The sequence below is a fragment of the Eptatretus burgeri genome, chromosome 13 (genome assembly GCF_056783735.1).
Source record: "Eptatretus burgeri isolate ZD-2024b chromosome 13, Ebu_testis_v1, whole genome shotgun sequence".
In the NCBI taxonomy this organism is placed as follows: Eukaryota; Metazoa; Chordata; class Myxini; order Myxiniformes; family Myxinidae; genus Eptatretus; species Eptatretus burgeri.
The window spans coordinates 73,219,359-73,235,774 of NC_140973.1; the positions used below are offsets into that span (position 1 = coordinate 73,219,359).

Genomic DNA, 16,416 nt, shown 5'->3' on the forward strand with positions numbered 1-16,416 from the left:
GCAAGTAAGAGGGTTGAGTTATATGGTTCAATGGAGGTAATAAAGATCATGGGTCAGGATGGGTGTGATGCAAGGTGACTGTGCACTACCTGCTTGAGGCCCTGGAGAGAAGCGTGGGAAAGAATAGCCAATGGCAGGCGGTTCTATGGATGAGAGAAGCGAAGAACATCGGAGTTGACGTGTGCAGTCAGCCTAGATTTTGGAAATTTAACCTGGAGAGGGTTACTGGAATAATGTGTGCATCCAGGAGTTGCTGGGAAGGGTCGGAGGATTGAGGTAGCAGAGGGAGCAATGTTGGAGAATAGGGGATAGAAAATAGAGACCACCGACCTGCCTGAATAGACCGTGTGCTTTGGCCACATCATGGGAGATTGCAATAATATTGAGAGTTTTAGATTCCACATAATCCAGGAGAGACAGATGTGATACCTGTGCACCAGTCCGTAGTGAAGCAAGAGACTCGAAGGGAGTGTACACCATTGATCTATGGACAAAGGCCTTATAGACTGTGACTATCTCTGATTTTTCCAAGGAAAGACTTGAATTGATGAAGGATACTCAGTCTGCAGCTGGCTTTGGAGACCAGCTTTGTTTTGCAGTCATCCCCGAAAAGGTCAATAGGTCATGGCTAATGATGAGTCTGAGAAGTTGAAGAGACTGAACCTCTTCCAATGGCTGACCATGGAAAAAGGAACTTTAAATAATAAAATGACTCTGACACCTTTTGACCAAGTCTTGTGGATACCATATGAAAAGGCAGACATCGTGATTGGTCTACCCCACAAACTATAATGTCTTTGTCGATCTTCACATCCTCACAGCATAATAATCAGTGTAATCCTTTATAATATAAAAATATTTCACAATAATAATATAATATTACATCATTATATTAATATAATAATATAATATTTCAATAATCAATGAGTTCCAAACATCACTAAACCTGGGTTGAAAACCTTGCTTCCCAGATCCAGGTTCTCCCAAAGCCTGGATATGGTCATCCATTCAAATGAAAACCTTGTATTTTCATTCAGTGGATGTTTTTGTTGGATGTAGATTGTAGGTGGTTCTTTCTCTGCACATCTTGAGGGCTCGACTAACCACCCGAGATTGATGATCAAGTCCATCCTGTGAAATGGGCTTTCCGGTCTGAGAAAAATGCGACATCTTTGAGTGATTTCAGACCCTGAATGGGTGTTGGCTCCTCGCGATAAGCTCACATCGCATTTTCTTAATCTTTTGCAACCTCTTTCTCTTCTCTTTTGCCTAATCAATGCTCTTAAAAAGTGCCGAAGAAAAATTATGGGATTATCACAGGCCATACAATGTCGTCTTTCCTTTCTGTTTAACTTATAATGTAAACGCACACTCATCACCCGATTGGTTGGCCTTCATCTGAATCTGGTTGGTCTTCACACACTTTTAGAAAGGGTCAGGATTAGATCTGGGTGAGCTTGCTTTAACAGCCCAAACTGGGATTGTAAAATTACATAGAGATGCATTATCAGGGGCAGCACAGTTTTCAAAACCAGGTTGTGGTCCAGAGAAACAATGTAAAAGTGACTCAAACAGGGAATCAAAAAAGACAGATGGTTTTACCATGCCCCAACTAATTTACTGTTGAGATGCAGCTTTTGGCTTGTAGTGAAGATTTATTAAGAAAAGTGTCATACCTACCTTGTAAGTACATAGTTACAATTAGACTACTACTACTACTTTTATAATGGCCCAAATATTGCCACCTTATTTGTATGGTGAGCCGAGGAATCTTTTTGATCGATGTCTTTCATGAACTGCCTGGCCAAGACTGATGTTCGACTGCAGCTCCTTAGGGAAGGAATTTGTAATTTGTTCATGGTCCCCATGATAATGCACTCACTACCCTTTGCGAATATACAGTGGGGGTCTTTAATGTCCACCAACTAAAGCCAACAGACAGGACCCCTAGCTTAACGTTCATCCAAAGGGCGTCACTTTTTGAATCAACGTTCTGCCTGCAGTTTATAGTTGGTCGGGAATCAAACCCAAACTAAGAGACTAGATCATTACTTCTGAATCATCCTGTCAAACTCAGTACTTCTAATTTGTACAATGAAGACATTGTATACAATAATTTTTTATAAACTATATGCAAGTGCGTTTTACTTAGTTCTAAGTTTTTGTGACTTCATTTTGAATTGATTTAGCAGAACTTTTGATAGGTCACAACTCACAATGACAAGATGGTCATACAGCTGCCCTGTCGTGCTCCACGAGGACTGAATAGTCTGTGGAGGAGAGCAGAGGAGCTGCAAACACCTCATGCAGTTTTAGTTGTTGCTTTGTTAAGAAAGCAATTATCCTGAAGAACTCGACAATGATGACTGGCCATGTCAAACACTTAATGCTGTTAGTTTGTTAAAGTCGAATCATTGGTCATTCACACTCTTCCACAGATGTAATGGCGAATGCCTCGATAATCTACGATGATTTGAAGCACGAAACTACGGCCTCAACGGAGGGTCCGTTTGTGGTGTGCAAGTTTTGAAACGATGTTTTGAAACATTCAATAAAGCTGATGCTGCTCAAGTTAATTTTTTCACAATAATAAAAATACAACCATTCTCAACAAGAACAAACAAAGTCTACAAAATCACAAAGCAAACAAATTAGTAGAATGACAAATGAGTATATAATAATATGAATGAGTGTGGAGGAGTCAATGTTAAAAGCTCGGCTTGTAATAGATATATCCCTATTAGTTACATAAACCTATTTGTAAAGAGAGAATTAGAATGTAGGAGTAAGAGAAAATACATGAAAGAGAAAAGGAGGGAAAAATGTTGGTGGGGAGAGGGCAGAGGGTTTGAGGGTCCAGCGAATACCGACGGAAATTAAATAATCATGGTGAAACTATCCTGCTTCAAACACTCAAGGAGAATAAAATATTTATGAGTCCACTCTATAGATATCTAACAATAATAATTCCAACTTACGTTTAAATGTAGGGAAGCCACAAGTTGATATAAGATTGCAATCTGATGAAATCCAATGTTGGGGTCGAGTAAAAATTGTACCGTAGTGTAGTTTTCTTTGCAGAATTTGTCCTTACTTATGGAAGGTGGAACATACTGGTTTGTCTTGTACAATAACCATGGACTTCATAATTATTATGAAATAATTGCACAAAGTTAGTTGATCATTTTCTATCTTGCTGGAACATAATGGTTCCCAAATGAAATAAGTATAATTAATTTATCTTAAAAATTTTTTTTCAAGAAATAAAGAGTTTGTATGAGATCAATAACATACATGACAAATAAATCTCATAACTCGTTTATTTTAATCAATAAAATCTTATCTATCTGCAACTTTAAAGAATTGCCCCAAGTAAGTAAACAATAATTCAGCTGAGACAAGATTAGAGGAGAATATAAAGTAAGAAGTATTGTTTTGGGGAAAAATGTATAATTTATTAATAATACCAGCAATTCCAGAAATTTTCTTGCGTAAATTATTCACATGATTGTCCACAACAAATTATCATCAATGAAAACATCAAGAAATGTGGCATTCTATACTTTACATAAACCTGTTTGGTTCATACAAATAAGGGCACTACCCTCTTCACTCACCTGGTTCCCATCATGTGCTGCCTTTTTGGCTGCTGGTTGCATCATTGGTTAGTGGCGCACCTATGCCGCTGATGCAGTGCCCCTATTACCAGTATACTGGTGCTCATTTCGCCAACCTCGGAAGGATGACAGGCTAAGTCAACCCCTGGTGTCAATTCAGTGGCAAATGGGACTCAAAATCAAGACCCTAGGATCCCAAACTGCCACCCTAACCGCTAAGGCAACACCAGGCTACGACTCACCTGGTAGAACCAGGGAACCACTGGTAGGCATGGATGACCCACAAAATATGTAAATTAGCCGATGGTTTGAACAAATTGTGAAAGCACCATGTAGTGATGATTCCGACCAAATTACTTCTAAATTGGGTGAATACTTTTTGAGAATAAGTCAAAAGAAGCGATCCCAGAATCAAAATGACCTTTGATTTTTAAATTGACCTACTTAATATGCAATTTTTAAATGGGATTTGTAGGGCATCAGGAGGCTTTGGTCCTCAGAAGTTCCATGAAGTTTGGTTAAAATGGGACTATTCTTTTTAGCATCATGGGTGGTGAAGGTTGTGGTCAAGTTTCATCAAAATTGTGTGTGTAGTTTCGGAGAAGAAAGCAAATACATATTTAATGAGGGGGGGGGAGGGTCAAACCTGGACCCACTTTGACCCCCTGTAAATACACTTAGACCCTGATTTTTTTTTTAATGCCGTGAATAAATTTTGGTTCATCATGGGTGATGAAGGTTGTGGTAACGTTTCATCAAAATTGTGTTTGTAGTTTCGGAGAAGAAGATCCGAGTGTTTACATACTGCTAATACCTCACCTGAGAAGACCGCGCAATGCTAATACTTCACCTGAACTATGATTCACATGAGCGAAAAATGCGGCCCGGCAGCATGGAAATTGTTTCACTAAAAATTATGTAGTTGGTTTAATTGAAATTCAGTGAGAGCTTATCAGCCGTTATCCAATCAAAAGAATGTTCCAGTTGAACATTTACCATTTCAACTATAATATGTGGATCTGGATGAGAAAACGAGATTTGAGTCGTCGGCAAACAAAACTAGAGCGACGTCAATGGCAAGCTATTGCAAATCATCCCGACGCTTCCCACCTAAAGCAAAGTTGAAAGATGGCATAAAGTTCCACCAGGATTTACCCAGTATCAAATTTTGAGTTAAATATCCCCCCCCCTCATCTTTACCCCTATGACTCAAATCTCCACTCCCTGGGGCACGAACCAGGGGTTAGATCCAAAAAACCGTTACACGTTTCATGCGTTCACCAATGTTGATTGCAGATACAACGTTTCATTCAAAAAAATGTTTAAAAACGTGCCTGTAATTGCATTGCAACTCCAAATGTCACTCTTTTGATATCTGACCTTTTGACCCAGTTTCATTGGGCGGGGGCAAATTTATACTGATCTCGTACCTTCTTGCCATGTGGTGATCATAACTACCAAATTTGGTGAATTTTTGCATAACCGTTTAGGAGGGGATAGTGTGACGGACAGATGGACAGACAGACGGAGCCAATTACAATATCTCCCCGTTTTTTTTCAAAAATCATGGGGATAATACCTCACCAGTTTGCAATTGGATTGCAAACTGGCTTAGTAGTAGGATGCAAAGAGTGGCTGTGAGTGGGAGGATGTCTTTCTGGGAGGATGTAAGTATCAGGGTATCAGGGGGAGGATGTAAGTATCATGGTATCAGGGATCAGTACTTGGACCATGACTTCATTATTTACATCAATGATTTGGATAATGGGGTAAAGAGTAAGCTTTCCCAATTTACAGATGACACAAAGCTTGGAGGTAAAGTGAAAAGCAGAGGGGGTGGTGATCAGATAGAGGAAAGTATTGATACTTGCATAGATTGGGCAAAAGATTGGCAGATGGAATTTAACCTGAGCAAGTGTAAGGTGTTTGGGATGGAAAAGGACAATGAAAATGGAGATTACAGGATGCAAGGGGTAATTTTGGAGCGTGTCACACAGGAGAAGGATCTGGGGGTGGTAATAGATATGGGAGGTAAGCAGGTAGGGCATCAGGAGGCTTTGGTCTCCTGATGGGTTTGGGGTGGACCCACCAAGGAGGTGGGTTTGGGGTGGACCAGTTTTACCAGAAGTGCCAGGCAGCTACAGTTAAAATAAATCTGGTTTTAAGTTGTATTCGGAGGGGGATCATTTATATATCAAAAGAGGTGGTGTCAACATTACATAGGAATTTAGTGAGGGCCACATCTAGAATATTGTGTGCAGTTTTGGTCACCACAGTTCCAGAAGGACATAGATGCCATGGAGAGGGTTCAGCACAGGGCTAGTGGATTGATTCCGGGCCTAGCTCGACTCAGCTATGAGGAGCGGCTGAAGGAGACAGGGCTTTATACACGAGAAAGGAGGTGGTTACGAGGAGATATGATAGAGATGTTTAAGATAATGAAAGGTAGTGATAAAATAAGTGCAGATGAATTAATTATTCAACAGAGTAGACAGTGATAGGACCAGGGGCTATAACCTGAGAGTAAAAAAGAGGAGAGTTAAAATGGTAGTAAGGCAGGGGTCTATCACCCAGGGAATAGTTCATGCATGGCATGGCCTCCCTGGAAAGGTCATGGCAACAGAAACAGTAGATAAGTTTAAATTGGAATTACATAGGTACCTGGAAGTTATGGAGATGGAGGGGTATAGGGATGTTGGCAGGACCTTTAGGTAGTCTGAGCATCGATGGGTGATTGTGTGCATGGGTACGGAGTGCTGTTGGTGTGGGTCTTGTCAAGGGGGGTGGTGTGGTTGATGTGTGTTTTTAACCAAACCCATGCCCCCTCCCCTGAGGGGAAGAAAAAAAAAAAAAACGACAAACCCCCCCCCAAAAAAAAAAATCAATCATTTCATTAATTAAAAACTTTTTTTGCATTTTCTTCTTTGGATCTTGTGTTGATAAATTAGTATGGTGTTCGTGCAGTCATGATGGGCTGAATGACCTCCACCTGTGTTCAATTCCCTTGGTAGTTCCTTGTATAATGCAAATCAAAACGATGGAGAATTTATTCTAAATCAATCATATAAATTATGAATCACAGAGGCCCGAATATACGAGGTGTGTTCAAAAAGTATCCAACCTTAATTTTTCGTGCGTAAACAAATGAAGCTAGGGAGGCGTGGTTTGGTGCACGTATGTAGGCGATCCTAATCCGTATGCGTGAATATTTTCCCACCTGCAGAAGCTGTCAGTCGCCGACAGACCGCCGATGAGTGAGGAAGTGTAAGTGAGCGCTGTCGGATTTTCGATTCTGACAACACCTGTGGTTGTTGGTCCCGGTTGGTCATCATTCCATAATGACTTGCACTCTTTATTTTTAAAATGAAAAACGATATCCATAATTTCTGCTGCATGCGTTGAGAAAAGAAATAATGAATTAGCATTGAGATTACTCAAAAAATTGATTAAACCTCGATCTGTAACAGTAATGCTCCTGGCTAAATTATGTCCAACATCCACAATATAATCATTTAAATATTCACCAATTACACTCTTATCCTCAACATGAACATTATCTATCTTACATTCTCTCACTGAATTATCTTCCTTACTCTTATTCATAATGCCATTTATAATTTTCCAAGATCCATTAATTTAATTTTTATTCTCATTTATCTGCCTGCAGAAATAATCTCTTTTTACATTTCTGAAAGGACTTGAGGATAAATTTTTATAATTCGTGTATTTAATCCAGGTTTTTTTTCAGCGGGACTGGATTTATAATTAACAAAAAAAATTATTTTTCCTATTTATTGCTTTCGATATGGATTTGGTGATCCATCTTGTAACATCGTGGAATCTTCTTATTGGAGTATTTCAATGTCTGCAAAGGGATGATTTCATGATAAATGTGAATGATTATTTCCAAAAACTTATCAAAAGATTTATTACTATCTTGAATAACTAACACTTCACAGCAATTAATTACACTTACATTTTCTTATAATCTACGAATATTTTTGGAAGTCACCTTACGAGCTGATTTTCTCGAAGTAGGTTTCGGGCGACACATTAAATCAGGAATTTGGGCAAACATTGGAAAGTGGTCTGTGATGTCTGATAGGACCATTCCTGCTTCAGGAAATGGTGAAACTTTAGTCAAAATATTATCAATCAATGTGGCTGATTGGTCAGCTATTCTTGTTGGTCCAACTATAATCGGAATAAATAAAGTAGCCAATATTATATCTAATAAATCTTGACAAAAGGTGTTTTGTCTACATTGAAGTAAGTCAACATTAAAAATCACCCATCACAAAAACAGTGCTTTTCTATGAATATATAATTTGATTAAAGAACTTGAAATTATGGTAAGAATTCGTCTTGGTTAGACTCTGATGGCATAAAATTGGCCTATTAGGCCTGTCAGAGGCCCTAACAGGCCTCTGATATTTATTTATAGGCCTCTGATGGGCTATAAAGAAATGAAAAAAGGATCAAAATTCCTTTTTTTTTAAACCAGGATTCACAATTTAAATAAAAAATCAATTCAAGTGCAGGAGTCATACAATTTAACTCAGAATGAATCTTAAAATCATAATTCAAGGAAACAAATAATGCAACTCCTCTAGTTTGTCTATTGTTTGTTACTAATCCAAAACCCAGCAATGAGAAAAGAGAACAAGGTTTATCATAGAGTCATGTCTCTGAAAGGCCAATCACAGTATTTATCACAGAAGTATTTGTTGAGGTCGATTTTTAGATCCTCGTGGAGGATCTCTTAGTCTGAATCACGTTGTTGTTCTTGTAGACTTTTTTGTTTCACAGACTACAGTTTTCATCAAAACTTCCTGAAACTTGGCGTATATATGTAAAAATACCCTGCGCAGACAGTAACGATCTCCGATTTTGAAAATTCCTCCCAGAAAAAAGTTATGACGTCAAAATATCTCCGCTAATGGAAATCTATTTTTTACTGATTACAATATACAAATACATATATTGCTTTCAAATTATTTGGATCAGACTTCACTGCAATGCTTTATAAAAAATATTATTAGACGAGTCTTTTAAAAACGATAAATGTATAAACAGGCGAGCATTGGGTGGCTTTGACACCACTCTGGTTATATAAATGTATTGATGTCGAAGTCAGTCGTGGATTATATTAGGAGATCGCACAAAAGGTTAAACAAAACGATGTCCTGTAAAAATAAGATTTCACATTTTTCAGCGGATGAGATACTGTTACGAATCTGGAAGCCATTTGCACACAGACAGACAGCAGCCCCCGCAGTTCAGTTATTTCGATAAGTATGTATTTATAGTCAGAATCCCATCCTTCTGTCTAATGGGAATTTTGTGTGTTATTCCCACGTGCATCAGATCATCATGAATCATGCTGTGCACTGGATCATAAAAGACTGTAGGTTTGATATGTGATCCATCGAGCCGAAAGGGGTAATAAATCTCACTTTAACCGCTCTCCCTTTACTGCTGTCACCTCCAAACCTCCTTTCTCTTCTCTTCCCCCTTCCCCACCTTTTATCACTTCTTCATGATCGATTTTTCTCTCCTACTTTGTTTCTCTCTCTTACTCCCTTTTCATTTCAACCCCCTCCCTCCTTCAGCATATGTAAAACCCAATAGAGGTTATTGCAACATAACCTTTTGTAGTTCAGAAACCCAATTTCAAATTTTTGTCATTTACTTTTATAGTCAGTTTTTTTTAATATCTTTAAATCTTCATCCTTCGTTTTCGCACCATCGCCATCCATCACCCACGTGCAGCGTGTCACGTACAGGGGTGAGGTTCCCTCCGCCCACCGTGAGCTCGTCCAATCAACGGCGGCCACGAGTTGCCTGACAACCCCTCGTCCAATCCGGAGGCGAGTACCTCAGAGCGTTTTCCCTCTACCCGCGGGGGAGGGGAAGGATGAGAAGAGGTGGCAAGCCGTCGTCGAGGAAGGTTCGCCCCGTCGTAAAGAAAGAGGAGAAGGAGAAGAAGCCTCGTCTTGCCTGTTAGTATTCTCGTCTACCCGCGGGTGCTCGTCTGGTCCATTCCCGTGCGAGCTGGCGTCCGTGGCGTCGTTCCTGGTTCCTGGTGCTGCGTTGTTGGCGGCGGGTTCGAGTCCTGCCACTGGACAAGCTCGACCAGACCGCACGAGGTGGACAGGTGCAAATAAAGGCCTCGGCCATTGAGGTCCGTGTGTGTGTGTGTGTGTGTGTGTGTGTGTGTGTGTGTGTGTGTGTGTGTGTGTGTGTGTGTGTGTGTGTGTGTGTGTGTGTCCGTGGGCCCCGTCTTTAAGTAGTATTGATTAAGTGTTTTTCATCGTACATCATTTGCACTGCTTTAGTCGGATAACTCTGCTGTTTGTGTGCTCCCCTCCCCGATTATTGTTAATAAATAAACCCCCATGTTAAATGTTCCAGCTCGTTTTCTGTGCTTTCTCCCATTGACCCAGCACGGTGCGTATTGAGAATTAGTGAGGCCGTTTGGGCCGGTAAGTTGTCATTGGGTCCGACGGACTCTGGTAATTTCGCTCGGTCACACTGGACCGAGGTCGCTAGAGCGACCCGTTTCGACAGAGCCCGTCGAGGGTGTGGTTTCCCCAGTAGCTATACTGCGTGGTTATTTTTTAGGTATATTGGAGATAGAGACAATTAACCCTACGCCACGCAGTCAAATTATTGGCGTCCACGGTCCGCTAAGGGACCCGTGACTTTCGGAGTTGTCCGAGAGTCACGACCTAAATTCCGGGTGTTCGGTAGGAGACGACTCTACTGCTCCACCGAGTGGTCGTTTATCGCCACCGAACCCCGGCCCACAACAATACCTCCCGCCTGAGTACATCTGTCTAATCGATGTTCCATTGAAAGCACGGCTACTTTTCCCGAAATGAACAACCAAGCAGCTTGGAGAATGCTTGCCATGTGGCTTAAGCACTCAAGCAAGTACTCAAACGAAAGGGTCGATAAGAAACGGCTAGTTTGGCACATGATTAGCAACACATTGAACATACACCTGTCCCCCAAAATGTCAAATATGTCCGAGTTGGAAAAATTAACACTTTTCTAGGAGTCAGAACTGCTTGTACGTTTGATTCTGGAGCTTAATTTTGAAATAATCCTTAGTTTAAGAGATACTCATGGTGATCGCATGTGCGGAAATGAAATAAAGCCACGAACGCTGATGTCTCCAGTCGTTTACAAGCATTGCAATGTACCCAGCGATTCGTAGCCATGATGAACAGGCATTCGATAATATAAGTGAGGAAACTGAAAAAATACAACTTTATCGTTAAGAAATCATTGCGGCCTGTTCCAAGTCAAGGCATGGTTGAGCAGGCCAAAAAACATGGCAGCTGCAGACCCTAGCGAGGTTACCCAGGAAACGCCTTAAGATCCCAGACAGTGAGGTGGCCGAGGATCGCCTGATGAAGGATGTAATTAAATAAAGCTGTTAATTATCTTCAAAAGGGGTGTTTTAATTAACCCAAACCCCCAATTTTCACTCTTACACTTCCTTGGCGTTTTCTTTCTATGTATGCAAAGTTTCAGGCTGCTAGGTTTCATGGTTTTGGAGTTATGGAGGGTGCACACACACACACACACACACACACACACACACACACACACACACACACACACACACACACACACACATTGCCTTTATTAGTGTAGATAAAGAGAATTATGAAAAAAATAATTGGAAAGAAATGTGAAAGGAACAAAGAACAAAGACGTCGGGAAGAACCCGGCCAGATAGATTTCGTCAGTTACTCCCCAGGCTCAAATGCAGCAACAGGTACAACCTTCCAGAGGTCTGTCCACACAGCCACAGGATATGGTATCCATCCGCATAGCAAGGGTGTTGAAGGCACTGGAGAAATCAATAAATACTGATCTTACAAAAGAGTTATTGGGAGTATCTAAAAGATATAGAACAATCTTTGGAGATAAACAAGCAAAGCACCCTCGATATCCCTATTACTCTGATTTTCAAATTGAGATTGGTCAAACAAGCCTATATGATAAGTAAATACTTTCAACAATATCCTTTCAAAACACTCATATTTCAGTGCCTTCAGAAAGTATTCACACTGGTTGACTTTTGTCACATTTTGTTGTGTTACAGCTTGAATTTAAAATGAATATAATTAAAAAATTTTGTCACCAACCATCACAAAATACCCCATAATGACAAAGTGAAAACATGTTTTTAGAAATTTGTACAAATTAATATAAAATAAAAATCTGAAATGTTTTGCATCAATAAGTATTCAACCCCCTGAGTTAATACTTTGTCGAAGCGCCTTTGGCACCGATTACAGCTTCGAGTTTTCTTGGGTATATCTGAATCAGCTATGCACATTTGGATTTGGGGATTTTCTCCCATTCTTCCTTGCAGATTTACTCAGGTTCTGTTAAGTTGGAAGGAGAGTGTCGGTGAACAGAAATCTTCAAGTCTTTCCACAGATTCTTAATGGGATTCAAGTCTGGGCTTTGGCTGGGCCACTCAAGGACTTTCACGTTCTTGTTCTGAAGCCATTCCAGTGTTGCTTTGGCTGTATGATTGGGGTGATTGTCCTGTTGGAACGTAAATCTTCACCGCAGTCTGAGGTCTTTTGCATTCTGAAGCAGGTTCTCCTCAAGGATTTGCCTGTATTTGGCTCTATTCATTGTACCCTCTTTCCTTACAAGTTTCCGTGTCACTGCTGCTGAAAAGCATCTCCATAGCATGATGATGCTTTATGCTGGGGATGGTGTTAGATGGGTGATGAGCTGTGCGAGGTTTCCACCAGATGTTGCACTTAGCATTCCGGCCAAGGAGTTCAATTTTTATCTCATTAGACCACAGAATATTTTGCTTTGTGCTCTCAAAGTCTTTCACATGCCTTTGTGAAAACTGCAGGTGTGCTGTCATGAACCTTTTTCTCAAGAGTGGCTTCTGTCTGGTCATTCTCCCATAAAGCTTAGATTTGTGAATTGCTGTGGAGATTATTGTCCTTCTGCAAGGTTCCTCCATCTCATTCAAGGAACTCTGTAGTTCTGTCAGAATGGTCATTGGGTTCTTGCTCACCTCCTGACCAAGGTTCTTCTTGCCCAGTTGCTCAGCTTATTTGGACGGCCAGCTCTAGGAAGAGTCTGGGTCGTTCCATATTCTTTCCATTGTAGACTAACAATCGTGTTATGAGACTAAGGATTCATCACTCCTTGGGTGTCTTTTCCCTGGTCTATTTATCTGCTCCGACTGAGGCGAGTGATCTCACCGTGAAGGACACATTCTATGCCGCGCTCGAATCTATGGTTGAACACTGCCGCAGGCGAGATACTCTTCTAGTCTTGGGGGATTTCAATGCATCGATGGGCACTGATGGGGATGGTTATGAGACATGTGTTGGTCCCCATGGGTCTGGAACTGTGAACCAGAATAGCACTAAGTTCCTTGACTTTGCAAGAAGTTGTGTAATTAGGGGGACTGGTTCATGGTTTCAGTGCCCACAGGCTCATTGCTGGACTTGTTATTCCAATGCTGGTGGTGTGGCAAAGGAGATTGACTAAGTGCTTGTTGGTGGTCGCTGGAGGATGATCCAGAACCGCAGAGTCTACAGGAGTGCTCAGTTCCTCAATACCACAGGCTTGTGGTTGCAACTCTGTAGTTGCAGCTTAAGTCTGGGAGAATGGTACCATCCCAGCCTTGGCTGGATGTTGGCAAGCTCAATGATGACAGGTTTGCTGACCAGTTTGCGAACAGGCTGAGGGGAGATTTGGGGGGGGGGGGGGGTCTGGTTGCTTTGGGAAATCCTGAAGAGTTGTGGAGTGCCTTCAAGACCACCATCCTTGATGTTGCCGGAAGATGTCTTGAAACTCGCCGTAGGGCGAAGAAGAATTTTGTCTCTCAAGGGACACTGGATACCATTGACCAGAGTTTCAGGGCCAGGCTTAATGGCAGAGCTTAGCCGTTCAGAGAGCTGAGGCATAAAACTGTATGTGTACTTAGGGTGGAGAAGGAGGCCCATGTGTGAGGAATCTGTGAGGGGGTAGAAGTGATTCTTGTTCTGCTTACAGGGCTATTCATGCATTGCGTTCCTCCAAGCCCAGCCCTCGGTGTACTGCAGTTAGAGTGGAGGGTGGTGGGCTCTTGACAGAGGAGTCCAAAGTGAAAGTCTGCTGGGCCAGTTACTTTGAGTGGCTACACCACGCTGATCCACCAGCTGTTGAGTTGGATATCAGGGATGTTACTATCTCTATTGCTGACCAACCAATCAACTGTGATCCACCTTTGTTTGTGGAAACATAGGCTGCGGGGAACCGGTTGAAATAAGGTAAAGCTCCTGGGATCTGTGGCATCCATGCGGAACTTCTCAAGACTGGTGGAAATGCTGCACTCGTGTCATTGCATGCAGTTCTGTGCTCTGCCTGGAACACAGGCATTATCCCAATTGATTGGAAGGGGGGCCTTGTTGTCCCTCTTTAAAAAGGGAAGGGTGATCACCAGGACTACAAACAGCTCGAGAGTGGTGATGCTGCTCTCAGTGCTGGAGAAGGTTTTTGCTCGGATAATTATTGAGAGGGTTCACCACCATCTGTTTGAGCACCCGTGCCGACAGCAATCAGGCTTTACACCAAAGAGGTCAACGATTGACCATATCCTTGGTCCTCATCGAACGCAGACGAGAGTTTCGGGAGGGGCTGCTTGCAGCCTATGTTGATCTCTGCAAAGCGTTTGATTCATTCAATCGGGATTCCCCCTGGAGGATTCTTGGTCTTCGTGGGGTGCCACCAAAATTGATCAATCTGGTGTCTTCACCATACTCTGGTACTGAGAGTGCTGTGAGATGTGGTGATACCATCTCTGACTTATTTCCAGTTGTTACTGGAGCTCATCAGGGGTGTGCACTGGCCGCCACACTTTTCAGCACTTGTATGGACTGGATTCTCGGGAAGATGTCAGAGAGATCAAGTTGCGGTGCATCGTTTTGGAATGTCAAGATCTCTGACCTTGATTTCGCAGATGATGCAGTCATCTTTGTGAAGGCTTTAGATATCCTTTTGGGGCCCTCTTGGTGCTGAATAAGGAGTCAGAGCCACTGGGATTATGGGTTTCCGGGGAAAAAAACTAAGATCCAGGTTTTCAATGACATCTTGGTTGCTGCTATCTTTTCTGTACCTGTTTGTGATGAGGATGTTGAAGTCACAGAGAAATTCACTCACCTTGGCAGTGGATATTCATCTCTGCTGACTGTGAGCCAGAGGTCAATAGACGTCTGGGTTGGGCCTGGGGAGTCATGGATTCAGTGGATCATGGGGTGTGTTGCTGTTGGTACCTGTGCAGGAGAATGAAAGTCCGGGTCTTCAGGTCTTTTGTGCTTCCAGTCTTGCTCTACGAATGTGAGACTTGGACTCTGACAAGGGATCTGAGACGGATACTTAATCTCAGCAAGGGAGCATCATGAGTGGAGAAGGCCAATGGGCCAACTACGTTCCTCATGGTTGCAGGTTGATTGGCATCTCAAGGAGATGCTGATGGGCCAGACATCTGCCTGGGGGATGGCCAGACGGAGGCCCCTGGAGTACCAGCGGAAAGTGGACGCAGTGACTCGCTGCTCTGGCGCATGCTTCCATTCCTAACCTGACCTGTCTTCTGTGTCCTTGGCGTCTTCTGGGTCCTCGGAGACTTTTGGATCATCTGGGCTTTTGGATCACATGGCTCTTTTTTTTTTATCTTTGGGGTCTTTTCGATCCTTGTGGCATTTTGGGTCTTGGGGGTCTTTGGGGTCTTATGGGCCTTAAAGGGTCTTCAACGATCGAAGGTGTCTCAGCACTCTCAAGGGTCAAAAGGAATAGTGCATAATTATTCGACATACGTGTGAAGTCAGGGTGCAACTGACGTTCAAAAAGTCTGTAATCAGTCGACATATAGTCGCACGGCTGCACAGCTTCATGGCCTCACAACTTCATGGACCGTGCTTTTCGTTTTTATATATACTAGCATGGATTGGCATGCTTCGCACGCCTCACCACACATCACTACATCTTTGACCATGCCTGCTTTCTCTGGAAGTGAGGGAAGGGCGGGGGAGGAAATGGTGGGTGTGAGTTAGTGGAGATGATGGTGGATCAGGATTTGTGAGGGGATGGGGTGGATGGTACTGGGGGGAATGGTGGGGAGGTCGGAAAAATATATTTTGTGCTTTGACTGAATGTATCGCATTTTGTAAATCAGAAGTCAGAACCAAACACATACAAATAAAAAGGAACTCAACACAATTTATTTGATTTAAAATGATCAATTAGAGCTGGACGGCAAAGACAACACAAATTTATGAAAAACTGGACGGGAAAGTCAAACTATCTCCCGTACAGAGCAGACGTACCCCCAATACACCACTTCCCTTGGACTTCTGGCATGGTTTTTACGTCGTATATCTTCTTTGCCCATATCTCGATCTTGATTAATCAAGTCAAAGCAACAAAAAAAATAGGGCTGATGAATACAGCGAAGTCACGAATGTGTTTCTGAAGTTAGCTTTATTCAACATGGTGCAATTTGTTGATAAAAATTTGTAGAAGAAGAAGACGTTTTGATCACAAATATACATACATAACCACATAGGTTTGCTCCATTATAATAATACTCGTATAAAAGCCCGTCAAAAATGACAGGTTGGAATTATTTTATTCGAAATGTTCAGAGACTGGAAAATATGATGTTTAGTAGCAAGAAAAAATGTTTTTTTTTAAATGCTACGTGTACAAATGTTACCCTATTTTCTTTATCTTCTGGGACCTTTGACTCCGAGGGTAGTGTCTC

General features: G+C 42.0%; 1 protein-coding gene across 9 annotated transcripts in view; it reads left to right on the forward strand.

Annotated features, from left to right (window-relative positions):
- Positions 1–16,416, forward strand: part of LOC147014765 (uncharacterized) — a 199,316-nt gene that overhangs the window by 108,329 nt on the left and 74,571 nt on the right. Inside the window, exon 5 of one of the 9 annotated variants that reach the window (XM_085853022.1) lies at positions 2,439–3,035. The exons of the other annotated variants lie outside the window; for them this stretch is intronic. The gene's annotated coding sequence lies outside the window, so the exon portion shown is untranslated. Of the gene's footprint in view, positions 1–2,438; positions 3,036–16,416 lie in introns of those variants that run through there. 9 annotated transcript variants of the gene reach the window in all.